General features: G+C 43.1%; 1 protein-coding gene across 3 annotated transcripts in view; it reads right to left on the reverse strand.

Moving 5' to 3' along the window:
* The window catches only part of Cpne4 (copine 4), a 442945-nt gene that overhangs the window by 99580 nt on the left and 329622 nt on the right, over positions 1-13743 (reverse strand). The window lies entirely within an intron of this gene.

Below are 13743 nucleotides of genomic sequence, written 5' to 3' on the forward strand. Positions count from 1 at the left end.
TAATGTAACTATGGGCTTTGACATCTGTTCATCCATCCATCTTTCCATCCATATATTCATCCATTAAGCAGATAATTATGAAGATTATATTATAAACACACCAAGCATTATTTAGTTGAATGAAGCCAGTTTCTTTCCCTTGGACTTTGCCACTTATAGTTCAGCAGAGAAGGCAAACTATAAACATGCAACTGAGCAAGATGATTACCAATGACAGTACCAGGTTTGAAAGAGAAGAGTAGGGTGATGAGATGGGGGCAAGTGGGATATGAATGACTTGTGTGATTGCATCTGAGTAGCTGCTACATGAAGGTTAAGGATTTGCCAGCCATGCAGAGACAGGGACAACACGTTTGAGAGACAGATAGGGATATCAGGGTTACATCTGGCTTTATAAATGTAAGCTCAGGGGGCTATGTTGACAATATTATGCACAATATGAACTTAATGACATCGGCGTGGCTATATGTCCTTTCAATACCTTAGGGAAGTTTTGCTCAACAGGCCCTTCCAAGGGTAATTTATTTCCCTACAAGAACATGTCACTGCCTGATTTCAGAATTTTCTAGTATTGACTAAGGGCTCAGATTCAGAAAATATATATGTTGATCTATCTGCATGCATATATGTATGTATGTGTGCATGTATGTATGTATACTATGTAATAACTTATGTCCAATAACAAAGATAACCTTGACATTTATAGTTGGTTGCTTTGAAGCACATCAACTCATTTCTATGAAGAAATCTTAGTTCTTCATAGGTGATATGGAAGTAAAGAGAAAAAATGTTGGTGGCAGAAAGGTTTAAGAAGGGATGAGGGTGAGGGGTAAAAGGGCTAGGTTGGGGCACAGGGGAGACAAATGGGCAGGGAGTGAGGCCTAACTAAATGAGGGCTGTATGGAAATCCATATGGAATCATGCTGCTTTGTAGGCCAATTAAAAATACTGGTTTAAAAAAAGGAGTTAGAAGGTAAGATCCTGCATGACTGGATATTGTTACTCCTAGAAGCCACAGATTATTAATAAAAGTCCAGTAGTAGGAATGGGATAGCACCTTATGAGTCAGGGTCAGGGAGGCCCTAGAGAACCAAAAAATATAGGCTTTTAGCCATTTCATTTGCTTGCTTACCAAAACTAAATAATGAGGCTCTATTGCCAAAGATACTACATATGTAGGTTCAAAATATAGAGAAGTGGTGCTGGAGCTGAATCAAAAGCTTCCTCCTGTTGGTTGGCTTTCATAGTATCCAAAGAAACTACACCTGCTGCCAGGGAAGAAAAAGAATCAGTGGTCATATCAAGCTGTGATCCTTATGAACCACAATGCCGACATGCCACACAAGATGTGTAACTGCTGTAACAGTGGCACAGTAGGTATGGTGATAACCAATCATTCCTAGATTGGATTTGAGGCTCACTCCATAAGAGGGATTGGATATAGTACCAATCTATGGTCGGTACTATACTCTCAGTCAAAAACACAATGCTGAGGAGGCTCCAGTCTGGGATGGGAGTGGGGGTTACTATTGATGTTAAGCTAAATTGACATGGCACCAAACTCCCTTCAAATATTTATGGTTATGCCCCTAGACAAATGCTACTTCTAGTCTTAGTCAGAGAAGCCTCTCTTTGCTGTGAGTGGCAGTGAATGAATGCTCAAGGCTGCCCAAGGTGCTGAGAATAAGTGATAGCTGAGTGGACCTTATCAGCTCTCAAGAGAATATCTGTACCACAGTCACTAAGACTCAGGGGGCAACACAGACGAGGGAACAGAAAGAATGTGAGAGACAGAAGAAAGGCAGGAAGGCTGGGAAAGGTTGCCCTCAGGGCATGACATAGCTATTGCAAACGTGGTCTCAGAGCTTTGATTGTCCACCCTGGGACTGCTCATCACTGGGCTTGAAAAATAGACAACTGGGGACCGGAAGGAGCTCACGGACCCTATTACTCTCAGCTGAACTACGGGCTCTTGATGGATTCTGAAGGAGAGAACGTACTCACTAAGGAGCTTCGGAGGCCTCAATGGACAACTCCAAACTTATTATCACACAAATGGTCCTGATTAAAATCAGTAGGCCAGAAGACATGACTGTGGGAAAGGAACTTGCATGAAGGAGAGATCATGGTAGAGGTGGGAGAGAGAAGTAGGGGAAGGTGACTAATCAAAACACATTTTGTGTATATATGAAGTTGTCAAAAATCATTAAAAAAAACCCAAAGATGGGATTAAGGAAGAAAAAGAGAAATCTTAGTCCTAGTCATGTTTAGAGGAAAAAAGAGTGCAAACTGGATTGCTGAAAATGCTCAGTTTTATCATGTCACAAGGTTTTTCTCTAATTAAGGAGTTGAATACAATGTAGTAAACATGATCAGGTGAAGTAAAGTAAGAATGTTGCTTTCTTTATCAATACTACAGTTTGAGACGAGTCAAGTCAGACATCTTCAAAGTTTCCCTTGAAAGACTTCAATGTTTATTTCTGCACAGCTTGAGATGTTTTCAACCAGACCTTGTCTGTAGGAAGGTCTTCAGAGATGGTGTTGACTTCCTGAGAGGTATTTTCCCTCTGAGTCGGTTCTTCAGGCTAGGCATGCAGCCTACTCCTCCAGTAGTACTAAACAGAGACGTGCTTTACTTTGCTGGGGCGGAGGGGGACAAACATGCTCTGAACATTTCTCTCTGGAAAGCACCTTCAACAGAATTATCAAGGGAAACACAAGGAGAGTTGTCTCTGAGAAAGAATGCTAGCTTTTATAAAGAGAGCCCTTGAGGCTTAGTGACTTGTGCTCCAGTTACTAGTGTTCAGGTGCCAGGGAATGTCCCTCTCCAGATGGAGTGTTTGGAATATAGGGATTCTTTTCGTTGTTGTTGTCAAATCAATTCTTAACATTTTATTAAATTCTTATAAAATTAGAATTTTGGCCTCTGTACTTACATATTTGCCTCTCATGTGAGTCAATTCTTTCAGGGTCCTGTCAAGTGTTTGGACAAAGTCATATTCCTTTCACTGAAGATGCTGGAGTCTAGACCAGGCTTTTGCTGGAAATCCCAAACATGAGAAGCCTCTGTAGACAATGTGAGGAGGCAGTTCTTATCCATTTATCTTTAGCTGCATGAAGCAGAGCTGTGGTTGCCCACGGTACTGTTTTCTTTCTTGACTGTATAGTCAGAAAGCATTTGTTGTTCCTTCCTAGAGCTCAGCATCACAAAAGAAGGCAATCCCCATGTTCTCAGCAAGCAAATACTTAATTTCTTGCAAGGTTAATAAAAAGCTTCTTGCTTTCTTCCTTGACATTCAGTTTAAGGTATCTGTTACACATTCACATACATGGCACAGCTTTGACCTTCCTCAGCTCCACTTTGAGGACCAACAATGTTGCAGGTGGGTTTGATCTCGGCAACCCTGCACATCTGAGGATCTCTGCTATTTCCTCCCACTCCCGAGACCGGTGGCATTACTCTGCTTAGCAGCTGAGTGAGAGTCACTTCTCCTGGCATCAAAGACTCTCTTCCTAAAAAGCTGATGTTATTCCTCAGAGATAACTTTCCTTGTGTTTTACTTGGAGATTTAATAAAAAATATTTCTGGGGAAAAAACACCTTCACAGAATAGCCATAAGTTCTGATTTCTCCCACCCCTACCCAGCTCCCCCCAAACCCAACACATTGCTAGTTAATGCTTAAGTTGTGAGAGTGGAGCTGCACACCTCTCCTGCACAACTGACTCCCAGGCAAATGCAGCTCAGAAAGTCAACTCCATTTTGTCCTTCCTATCGATGCGGTCAGGTTAAGACATTTCCAGCTGTGAAGCAATAAACATTGAAATCTTTGGAGGCAATGTTTTCAGCCTCAGTGATAACAAAGCAGTACAACAAATGATAGAGTAAGAGCTTAGATTAGTGTGCAAGCCAACCAACTAACAAATAAACTCAGAAATGAGCAACCGATGTGCTCAGCGGTTCTGTTTGAACAGAATAGCGAGTGTTGCCGTTTAGAACTATCTTACAACTGTATAAAGGGATCCCCAGGATTCCTACTGTATTCCTTTCTGCGTGAGCTACTTTTCTTATCATTGTGATAAAACACAGGACAGAAACACCTTGAGAAAGGGAAGGCTTGCCTTGGCTCCTGGTTTCAGAGGGCTTCAATCCATCACAGCACAGAAGGCACTGTAGTTACTCTGTAGTTACTAAATCCAACAGGCTGAGAGGGTCTTTCATTAGTTTCGGGCCATGACACACAGAGGAGGGGGTTCCTACTCAATGGATGTGTGAAAGGATGATCTGTGGAGGAAAGAAAGGTGGGATACTTGGTACCCCTCCACTCTACTCTTCATTCATAATGGTTGGGCAAAGAACTCCTCCTGGTTCCACAGGATTTATGAAACAGAAGAACTTGATTGCTGGAAGGAATCTCTGGGGAGCTGCCATGCCCTGGTGCTGGTGACTGGAAGAGCAAGACTAGGTAAAATGGAGGAAGTGTAGGCAGGAGCCAAAGGCTCCACAGTACACTGGTGTCAGCAGATGTGCCAACTTCAGTTATGTTAACTGGGAGATCACTTATTTATTGTGATATAACATTTATTAGACTACATTTACCATCAAATTATTTTTAAGTGCATAGCTCTGTAGTATCAGGTATGATCACGCTGTGCTATAATCATTATCATCATTGGATTCTAAATCACTAGAAATGATTTGTCTTCCTCACTGAAACTCTATGCCCTTTAAACACCAGTTCCAAAGCTTCAGCTTTTTGTAAATCCAACTTGCTGGGTTCTTGGACAAAGCATAACTTGGGAAGATAGTCTCAGTCTCTCTCTCCCTGATTCTTAGTAAAATAAAAGTCACTTTGATGTTGAAGCAGCACCTACTGCTGACCCCATCTGTATGAGAACTCACTCCTCCCTTTTGGAGCTCCTAAATACAACAGGCAGAGGAGGGCTCTCATTAGTAGCAGGGGCCTGACACGTGAAGAGGGGCAATTTTCTACTCAGTGGATGGAAAGGATGATGTCTGGGGAAAGAGAAGTGGGCTATTAACTCAGAACAACCAACAATAGGAGGGGGCTTAAAGAGAAGGGGAAAGGCTGGAGATAATTGGTCTGGCCACATGTATATGTATGGTCACTGCTTTCCTGAACACACAGGCTTAGGAAATATCTGTCCCTTCAGAGAGGTTTATTGCACAGTGCTGGTGTGGAATCTACCTCAAAAGTCAAGTAGACTTGGTTCTGTTCATGTCACTTAAAAACTTTGTAGATCAGCTGGGCACCTGCCTGAAACTCAGCACTCAGGGAGGCAGAGGAGGCAGATCTCTGTGAGTTCGAGGCCAGCCTGGTCTACAAAGTAAATCCAGGACAGTCAAAGCTACACAGAGAAACTCTGTCTCAATATCCCCCCCCACACCAACAACGACAGAACTCTGTAGCTCTAACTGCTAAAATATTATTTTCTTCTTCTGAGCTCCAGAATTCTCATCTGCAAAATGGGCAATTAAAGCATTTCTCCATGTGAAAGTCAAATTGCCAGTCACATACACACATATAAAAATCTCTTTCCTTTTCTTTATAGGCATCTAACTCTAGTAGGTTGCTCGGTTTGCTATGATGTCCTGTGTGACTGAGCTACATTACTGAGTTCTGGTAACTGGTTTCAGCTAAAGAGGCAGCATTTCACTTTTCTCTTTCTTGGATGTAAATGAGTAGTTGGGTGTGGGTGAACCCCAAGTACAAAGAACCTAAGCGCCACCCCAAAGGGTTCTCTCCAGGGTTTGACTATGTAGCCTTGGCTAGTCTGGAGCTCACTATGTAGACCTGGCTATCCTTAAACTCAGAAATTCACCTTCTCCTGCCTCTCCAGTCCTAGGATTAAAGTTGTGCACCACCAAACCAAGCAGAAACCTGAGTTCTTGAATCTTGAAGAAGCAGACATAGATTTGAATATTTTTATCTGAGCTTGTTATATGAGCAAGAAATAAACTTTTGTCAAATAAGGGCTCTTTATTACTATGGCATTGCTTTTTCATATTTCTTTTGTATGTGTGTATGTGTGCTGGTTGGTGGAAGATGTCAGTGTCTTCTTGAATTGCCCCCCTTCCTTATGTTTTGAAACAAGGTCTGTCTGTCTGTCTGTCTGTCTCTCTCTCTCTCTCTCTCTCTCAGCCCAGAGCTCACTACTGATTCAGCCAGACTAACCGGCCAATGGGCTGAGGGATCTTCTTTCCTGCATCATCTCCCAGTGCTGGAGTTATAGATGAATGCAGTTGTGCCTGACCTTTATGTGAGAACCAAGGACTCTAACTCAGGTCCTCATGTTTGCACAGCAAGCCCTTTCCCCAATGAGCCATCTCCCTAGACCCCCAATGCATTGCTTAAGCTAAGATGATTACAGACTTCAATGAGAAAACTTAAGCCAAGGGCCTAGCACAGCTCTTGGAGCTTGGCAAGCACTCAGTAAATATTATCTGTTCTTTAGCAGAGACAATGAGGCATAAGAGGCTCAGCTTTAAGCTAAGATTTTCCTTATTTAGCTGTGAATCTTAAATTATTTTCTACAAAGCAGGCTCTCTAATCCTCATTTGTGAAGCAGGACAATATCAACGAAAAAGGAGAAATATTTAAATGAAGAGGCCATGTCCCCATCTCAGTTCATAAGCCTACCTGATGCTTGCATTATTTAACTCTGCTTTCCACACTGTGGTATTGATTTCAGATCTCAGGTAGGGATCAGGAGTGCCATTTGCCCAACTGGTGTCAAGAATTCCAGCACCGTAGATAATTGAATCAGGAGAGACCTGTATGAGTCTCCTGTAAACTTCTGAACATTTAGGCAGTGAGTGATTGACAGACACAGGATCAGCAGCCCTGAGCCCAGAAGGCCATGAGGAAAGCTCTGAAATCTGAATAAATTTCAGGACAATGTAATAGGACAATGGACATCCAAGTCCCCAGCCTTCACAATTACAAAGCATTAGAGGGGGAAGTAAACTTGCTTTCAATTGTTCAGTAATGCCAGGCTCTTAAATTCAATTCCTGAGCATAGTAACAGTCTCTTCAATTCCAGTTGCCTGCAGTTTTGCATGCACCAAACACCAAACCAAATGAAATCAAAACCCAGAAAATGTTGAACTAGCCCATGGAGAGTCTAGTGATAAAGCTCTGAGATGTAGGTTTGGGGTTCTAGGGAGCTGAATGGGGGCCACTGTTAAGAACTGAGATCTTGTCGGTTTAAACTGGGATGGAGTATCATCCCTCCCAAGCAATAAAATCCAGATTTGCTAGAGAAAAATCAGCAATAAAAGAGACAAGTATATTTAAAAGATGGAGACAGTAAAGGTTAATGGGTCTAGAGGGGTCCAGAAGTTAAGGAACATGTGGGTCTAGGGATATAAAGCAAAGGTCCAAGGCAAACTGAGAACACACTGGAGAGGTCACATCCATTGGGCAATTGAGTATCACATTGGCTCTGAGAGTCCAAAGAAAAACAGCGAATTTATGGAGAAAAAACAATTTCAATTCAAGGCAACTCAGTCATATAGAGAAGGGGAAGACATCGACAGTTGGATTAGTAAAGGAACAAATGCAAAGGATTTTAGAGAATGGGAATAACAAAACAGAGACATGTACGCTTAACTTTGTGTTAAGATGGCAGAAACATAGCCAAAGGCAGGGACCAGCTGCATGTTGGCTAGGTTGGCAGGGGCAGTAAGGAGGAGGTGGTATCTTTTAGTACATGCTTAGCAAGGGCTAGGCCCCAAGCGTTTATGAGTTATCAAAAGAGAAGACTACAGTCTCACGGATCTGAGGTTTTGACTTAACAGAGTACTTTAAGGATCATTCAAAAGTCCTAACTTTAGAAGTGTCAGATAGCAGCTTGTAAATATGGCTGTTTTAAGTCAAACAGCGAGGCAGCCCAAAAGAAGGGTGGAACAGTGAACAAAATATTGGTCGTTGGCAACAGTATTACTTGGTGGTCCCCTTTGATTTGTTTCTGGGTTTCCTTTTCCATTTTCACAGGTCCAACTTCCACTTTAGCATTAGGAGGCCACTTCTTCCTTTCTGTTACCTCCGATTACCTGACAACGTTTGGTCTGTGCCCAACTCACAATGACCTCAGTTAACAATGTGGGCCTCTTGCCTGCCTAAGGCATGGGGGCTGGGGTCACAGAAACCAGTTCATCTCAGTTCTTCTCAAGGCAGCAGGCTGTCATTAACACTTACTCCAAGGACGTCACATGAAGTTTATGGAGGGGAGTCTCCAAGTTGCCTGTGTGAGTGAGGTATTAGGAAAGCAGATAGTATAGGTGATTCACCTTTAGTATAGGTGATTCAAAATTCTCAGTATGAGCCTGTCAAGCTTGTCACGGTTGCTCTGGTGTGGTGTTTCCCTTCAGTGCCAAGTACATTAGGGTGTCAATAAATGCTTGCTAATGGTGCTCCCCAGCCTCCTACTTCCCTAAGAGCCACTCCTCTGGAAGGATCTATGGTGGACACCACACTGTCTCTCAGAAGTTATGACTGTGTAGGATCATTATGTTGGTCAAATCAAAAGAAATGATGAATGCCACATTTCATTGAGTTGCTTTTTGGAGAATATTTTTCCCTTAATGGAACATCAAGTAATTCAGGGTTACAGACCTTATAATATATCTCACATGTAGACATTTTTCTTGTCAAATCTTACAATGACAGAAATGAAGCATTTGGTTTAAGAGTCAAAAAATGTTTATCATTGGTGATTTATTTTCTAATAAATCAAATATAGGAGAAATGAACTCAAGAGATATTCAACAACTTGACATCCTGACATAGATATGTACCAGGGAGAAAGACATTATAAAACTTTAAAATTCATGATTTCAAAGCTTTGGTCTAGAAAGCAAGGAAACTATTAGGCACTGATGTAAGAGGTTTGTGTTAGAAGGCTCAAGGGCCAACTTAGAGCAGTTTTCATTGTTCAAATATGGAATGATGTAATACGTTAAAGGATTAATAATAGTGAAAATAGACTGAAAACTCATATAAAGATCCATGAGTAATTCTAAGTAATACCAAAGGCATTCTCTCCAGAAATCAGAACTTGAATCTTTTTGGGCCCCAATGACTCATTTGTAGGAAACAGCGAATATAGGAAACACTTCAGGACAAACCAGCCTGTTTTTTTTTTCTTTGAAAAACACAGAAAACAAAATTAAAAATACAAAGAGGGAGGAACAACCAAGGCATTAAAAGAGTCTCACTTGCACCCTGGATCTAAACGTATCATATAAAGCCAGAAAAACAAGGGCTGCTGAGATGACTCAGTGGGTGAGAGCACTTGCCACAGAGGCGTGAGTTCAAATCCCCAGCATTCACATAAAAAGCTGCATGTGGCCTCATGTGTATATGCCCATAGCCCCAGTGCTGGGTTGGGTGGGGAGCAGAAAGAACTGGTTGAGGGCTTGTTGGCGGTCAGCCTAGCTCCCGATTTAGTGAGAGACTGTGTCTCAAGGGAGCAAGGTGAAAAGTGATAAAGCAGGGCACTCGGCATCCTCCTCTGACCTTAGCCCTAATTTGGGCATCCACAACACACATGCATACACATGCACAAATAAAAACAGAAAATCCCAGTATTTCCTAAGCTAGTGAATAACTAGGAGAAAGGCAGATGTGCACAGGTAGCAGGGTATCTGATGGCGTTAAGATCCTCCAGGTACCATTTTTGGTCATGAGATAGTTTCGTGGTTGTGTTTATTGGAAGGTCCTTCATTCTTCAGTAGTACCTCCTGGAGTGTGTTCAACTCAGGGAATAAGGTGGCTACATCAGGGCCAAGGCATAGTGTTGCCTGGCCTCTGGCTTTTCCCCTTTACGGCTTTCCATAGCAGATTCCCACAGGCCTTTAAAACATCATTTTATGATGTAGAGAAAAAAAGTAAATATTTTATCCAATTGGAAACATCGATTCTTTTCCCTGGTAATTTTTAAAGAAATAAGAGACATTTGGGGAGGGGCTTTAAGGCTTCTGTCTGCTCACTGTGCATCACAGCCATTGGTCTGGATTTGTATTAAAATGGCCCATAGGTATGAGTGGGGCCAGGGGCTTCAGGGAATGGATGACATGAAGTTGGCCATGACTAATGATTTCTAGAGCTGGGTGATCGCAGGGGAAGGGGAGTCATAGCTCTTCTAAAACTGCCTGCGTATTTAAGTGCTTTCATATTTGATAAATAAAAATCAAGTCTGATGACATCCTTTGGTCACCATTTTGACTTTTATCATGGAGAGGAGTTCCAAACAAACCGACACAGAAGCAATCAAATGGTTGAAGCAAGTCAGCAAGTTACCTAAAGTTGATGTTCACGTAGATTCTGTGTAAACAAGAATGAAAAACATTTAAGGGATGTATTGGGACAAAAACCTTAATTACTAAACTAGGGTTTAAAATCTACCCCTGACAGATGGTTTAAGAAATCCACTTTTCACTTTTGTTGTTTGAGAGACTAAAAGCCATATGATCGGAGCTCCTGTCTGGCAGCAGGTCAATGCTGTATTCGAAGAAGGCCAGGCTTGTTAGAATTTCATAGCCACTCTTGAAGCAAAATAACCAACAAATATAAGTAAAAGGCTGCCCATCCAAGAGCCCATCCTACCTTTCAGAAGAGCTGATTTTACCGTGAGCAGCTGAGTGTCACTGTAGTGCCAGTGAGTATTGGGAAGGGCTTCTCACAGTGAGGCTCAGGCATGACCCACCAACCTCTCTGTACCACCTTCATGGGTGAATGCCCAATAACAGTTATTGCATATGAACTCCAGGCAAGCCCTGGATGTGGTCCATGTCTGAGTATACAACGAACAAATGGTTACTGTGTGGAGAGCATCAGCTGGGAACACAGAGACATCTGCAGGAAGATTGAGAACTGGTGACATGGCTTTGAGGATTCTAGTTTGGTCCCCAGGACCCACTTTAACTAGAGCAGCCAGGGTGTGGTAGTGCATGTTTAATTCTGGCACTGGGGGAGTTGAGAGAAGCAGATTGCTGGGGCCCACTGGGAAGCCAGCCTAGCCTACTTAGTGAGTTCCTGGCCAGCGAGAGAGACTTGCTTTGTGTTTTAATGGTAGACATCCACTGAGGAAAAATACCAAGGTTTTCCTCTGGCCTTCACAGGTATGTACACACATGTTTAAGAACATACCCATGTACATACACAGACACATTTGCCCACTCTCACTCCCCTCAAGAATGAAGAAAGTATTGGCAAATGAAGTTAGGAAGTACCCCATCGATGTTCGAGCCACCAGGAAAGTTTCCTGTGAGCAGGAAGAGATTGAAGGGACTCAAAAGCAAGCAGGACACCCAGGAAAAAGCAGAGGAATGAGAAGGGCATCCCAGGCAGGGAGCTGGCTGCATCTGGAGAGAGTACAGCCTGGGTTTGAGCACTGGGCAGAGAGAGAGAGGGACAGAGAGGAAGCCAGGAGGGTGGAAATGCGGTGTGGGAACTAATGAAAGCTGTGAATGCTTAATCTCCAAGTGTGGTGGCTGGAACAGGAGCATGACTTCCATCAGGCAGCTTGACAGAGGTGTAGATTCCTATGCCCATTCTCTACCTCCTGAGTCAAAAGGTGGTGGGCTGAGGTGAAGCTCAGCCATTGCTATTCTAACAAGCCCTTTAGGCATTATGGATATGTCAGGAATTTGAGAACATTGGTCTGTACCAGCAGTTCTTAATTAAAAGTGATTTTACCCTCTAGGGAACATTTTTCAATGTCTAAATATATTTTGGTTTATCAGATTGATGAGAGAGGGAGAGAGGGAGGGAGAGAGAGATAGAGAGATAGAGAGAGAGAGAGGGAACACTGAATAGTATATAATATACAGAGCATTCCTCCAGAGCAATACCCAGAAGATCAGCTGTAAAAATTCTGGGAAACTGATCGATCCTTACTTCTTTCCCTTCCTTCCTTCCTTCCTTCCTTCCTTCCTTCCTTCCTTCCTTCCTTCCCTCCCTCCCTCTCTCCCTCTCTCTTTCTCTCTCTCTTTCTTTCTTTCTTTCTTTCTTTCTTTCTTTCTTTCTTTCTTTCTTTCTTTCTTTCTTTCTCTAACTTGCTCTCATTCCTTATTTTTGGCTCCTTTTGTTTTCCACTTGATTATCTATGTATCCATCTCTTTTGAGTTCTTGCTCCTATGGGGACCATAGAGTTCTGGAAAACCCACAATGGGCTCCTTTCCTTATTTATAGTTTTATTCGTTCACCTCTACTAAGTCCTCTTTTTACCCTTTCAACAACTCCCCATGACAAAACACAGAAGGAGGTGCTGTTTTATTCCTGGCCCAGGGAAAGCAGCTATCTTCCTGGACTGGGTGGGCACTGCTTAGAGTGCATTTGGTAACTGCCACCCTACCTGAAGCTGTAGCAGCTCTTGGGCGTCCTGAAAAGGAGTTTCTAATAAGAAACCGAGACAGAAATCCCATTTTGGGGGGCGGGGCACAAAGAAGAATTTCCAGAGGTTGCCCTGAAATAACTTTGTTTTCCGTAAGAGATTGAGGTAAAGTTGGATTTGTCATTAGCAACCCGGAAGTCGGCGATTTCACTGACAGTTCAACCATAAAGTCCACATAGGGAGGCTTTAAGTGAAGATACTCAACCTTAAAGAGACAAGGACTAACCGAAGGGGTGGGATTCTAACGCGAATGATAACACTGAAACCGAGAGAATTTTACCCATTAGAAGGAAGTCCTCAGGGCGACGGGAGGGGAGGGGAACACAGTCACAAAGGCAAGGGGCAGCAGCGCCTAGGATAGCTAGTGTCACCCAGGCAGCGCTGAGAATCAACTGGGAGATGATCTCCCATGCATTCCTCTGGAGGAGTGTCTCGATCGTGTGTATTCATTGACGTGAGAAGACCCATTTTAATTGTGGGCGAACCTGAACTGAGGGGAGGAAGCGAGCTGAGCTAGCACGCATGATTCTTTACTCCTTCCTGATGGCAAATGCATGTGACCAGCTGCTTCCGGTGCCTGGTGCCTTAACTCCTTAAACACGATGGACTGTAAGCCTGGACCTGTGAGCTGAAATAAGTACTCTCTCTCTTAAGTTGCTTTTGTTAAAATGCTTTTTATCACAGCAACTGGAAAGAGAAGAAGACAGTGCCCCTCTCACAAGTTTATTAGGAATATTTGTTCCGTGGGTGGTGAGTGGACAGTTCCTTTTATCTGTATGTGGAGGCGGACGCTCTTGACCTTCAGAATCTGAAGCCATAGAATGTCTTGAGTTACCCAGCATCCCTGCCTGTGCCTTCAGGCTCAGTTTCCCTACCACTTACCTTCTGACATCTGTCTTCCTTCTGGTTTGCTCACAATGCAGTGCCCGGGAGAAGCTGATGGGACCCTGATTCTGCTTGATAATCAGGTCAACCAACGGGACTTTTGGCTCATAGGCACTTTGTGTCCAATAATTTAGTCATCCTGAGTGGATAGAGTCAGCTCAGTGGTGTTAGCAACGGAACTTCTTATACTTCCAAGGTCAAGAGCAGACCAGCCTATGGACCACAGCAAGTGCCTCCGGGAACAGATTTCTGGTATCCTGTTGTCTCCCTCTTATGTTTCCTGACCTTCCCAGGGCATGACATGCCTCTCCCCCCGCACACACCCCCCATTTCCTTTTTCCCATAGTGTTCAAGGAATTTGTGGTAGATTAAAAACAATGGTCCCAACACTTTCCAATTCCTCCCACCGAGAGGCAGAACCCCATTGTATTTGTATCTGG

This window comes from Meriones unguiculatus, chromosome 6 (genome assembly GCF_030254825.1).
Source record: "Meriones unguiculatus strain TT.TT164.6M chromosome 6, Bangor_MerUng_6.1, whole genome shotgun sequence".
In the NCBI taxonomy this organism is placed as follows: domain Eukaryota; kingdom Metazoa; phylum Chordata; class Mammalia; order Rodentia; family Muridae; genus Meriones; species Meriones unguiculatus.